Below are 2,500 nucleotides of genomic sequence, written 5' to 3'. Positions count from 1 at the left end.
CAGCTGCTCTCTGCTCATAGCCCCCCCCCCCCCCCCGCGACCTTCAGGAACCTTAAAGCTCACTTTAGCTTCATCACTTTGAACACATGCACGTTCCTCCTCCTCCTCCTCCTCCTCCTCCCCGTCACTTCATCGTCACAGTAATTGCGCGCCGTCTCTTTAAGAACATCGGGTATGGAAGGCCGGACGTGACCACGGCGAGACGGCCGACACTCGATCCGCCCGCCGCCGCTTCAGGAACTCGATCCCGCGACTCGAAGGCGCCAAAAGAAACATAATTTGCTGACGTTTCTAATTTTTATAATAAGCGACGATTTTGAACCAATCACGGCCGACCGCGATGACCTGGAGGTGACCTTGAAGGAGGAGCTTCTTAAAGCGACGGCGACTCTGATTGGCTACAGCCTCGGGATCTGAAAACCAGCATCGCAGACGCTCGTCAACGACCCCGTTGACCTGTAGACGGCCTCATGGTGTCACCGGGCCACGGGGTCGTCTAGAGGTCAACGGCCTCGTGGTGTCACCGGGCCACGGGGTCGTCTAGAGGTCAACGGCCTCGTGGTGTCACCGGGCCACGGGGTCGTCTAGAGGTCAACGGCCTCGTGGTGTCACCGGGCCACGGGGTCGTCTAGAGGTCAACGGCCTTGTGGTGTCACCGGGCCACGGGGTCGTTACAGGTCAACGACCTCGTGGTGTCACCGGGCCACGGGGTCGTTACAGGTCAACGACCTCGTGGTGTCACCGGGCCACGGGGTCGTCTAGAGGTCAACGGCCTCGTGGTGTCACCGGGCCACGGGGTCGTCTAGAGGTCAACGGCCTCGTGGTGTCACCGGGCCACGGGGTCGTTACAGGTCAACGACCTCGTGGTGTCACCGGGCCACGGGGTCGTCTAGAGGTCAACGGCCTCGTGGTGTCACCGGGCCACGGGGTCGTCTAGAGGTCAACGGCCTTGTGGTGTCACCGGGCCACGGGGTCGTTACAGGTCAACGACCTCGTGGTGTCACCGGGCCACGGGGTCGTTACAGGTCAACGACCTCGTGGTGTCACCGGGCCACGGGGTCGTCTAGAGGTCAACGGCCTCGTGGTGTCACCGGGCCACGGGGTCGTCTAGAGGTCAACGGCCTCGTGGTGTCACCGGGCCACGGGGTCGTCTAGAGGTCAACGGCCTTGTGGTGTCACCGGGCCACGGGGTCGTTACAGGTCAACGACCTCGTGGTGTCACCGGGCCACGGGGTCGTCTAGAGGTCAACGGCCTCGTGGTGTCACCGGGCCACGGGGTCGTCTAGAGGTCAACGGCCTCGTGGCCCGGTGACTCCACAAGGTCGTCCGGGGTCACGGGGTCATGGGGTCAAAGACGTCTCTCAGATGAGGAGTGAAATGTTTCAAAGCGAGTCCAGTTGCCTCTGAGTTAACGATTATCAGAGGCCCCCCCCCCTATGTTTCCTCCCCTCCTTCCCTTGAGATAGAACCTTCTCTTTGTTTCCTCCCCTCCTTCCCTTGAGATAGAACCTTATCTTTGTTTCCTCCCCTCCTTCCCTTGAGCTAGAGCCTTCTCTTTGTTTCCTCACCTCCTTCCCTTGAACTAGAACCTTCTCTTTGTTTCCTCACCTCCTTCCCTTGAGCTAGAACCTTCTCTTTGTTTCCTCACCTCCTTCCCTTGAGCTAGAACCTTCTCTTTGTTTCCTCACCTCCTTCCCTTGAGCTATAAGCACCTCTATGTTTCCTCATCTCCTCGTCACCTTTGCGTGTCTCAGACCTTCGTGAATAAAACATGATGAAGCTCCGCCTCCTCTCAGGTGGTCACATCCTGTCTGGACAGATCACCGTCTGGGTCACCTGGGACCCAGGTGCCACACACACACACAGATACACACACACACACACACACACACACACACACACACACAGACACACACAGACACACACACAGACACACACACACACACACACAGACACACACACACAGTTGAACTGTTCACATCAGGCCGCCTCAATTAATCATCTTTGGAGCCCTGAAGCACACACACACTCATCCTCCTTCCATTGAGGCTGGTGTGTCTGTGTGTGTGTGTGTGTATGTGTGTGTGTGTGTGTGTGTGTGTGTGTGTGTGTGTGTGTGTGTGTGTGTGTGTGTGTGTGTGTGTGTGTGTGTGTGTGTGTGTGTGTGTGTGTGTGTGTGTGTGTGTGTGTGTGTGACAGACGGGTAAATCTATCGAGGTGATCGATCCACCGGGGCAGTCATATTACTCATTGATTCTCCATCTTTTCGGTAAAATGGGAATTTTTCTTGGCACCAGCAGGTTTTGTAGCGGCGCCGTGCGCACGCGCACGAGCACGAGCACGCCAGACTCTACCTGCATACAAAGAAGGAAGCCCCGCGGTCACACACACACACACACACACACACACACACACCAACTTTCTCTCTCGAGGGACACCTGCGCTGGTCTTTCCTCTCTACACGATGTGAGATCACAGGAATGCGCGTGTGCGCGTGCCA

The 2,500-nt window shown here is 57.4% G+C and overlaps 1 protein-coding gene across 1 annotated transcript in view; it reads right to left on the bottom strand.

The window, feature by feature from the left end:
• The window catches only part of kirrel1b (kirre like nephrin family adhesion molecule 1b), a 58,497-nt gene that overhangs the window by 54,890 nt on the left and 1,107 nt on the right, over positions 1–2,500 (bottom strand). The window lies entirely within an intron of this gene.

The sequence above is a fragment of the Pseudoliparis swirei genome, unplaced genomic scaffold (assembly GCF_029220125.1).
Source record: "Pseudoliparis swirei isolate HS2019 ecotype Mariana Trench unplaced genomic scaffold, NWPU_hadal_v1 hadal_25, whole genome shotgun sequence".
Lineage (NCBI taxonomy): Eukaryota > Metazoa > Chordata > Actinopteri > Perciformes > Liparidae > Pseudoliparis > Pseudoliparis swirei.
Note: the sequence above shows the minus strand (reverse complement) of the source record. Positions and strands in the feature narration are given on the sequence as shown.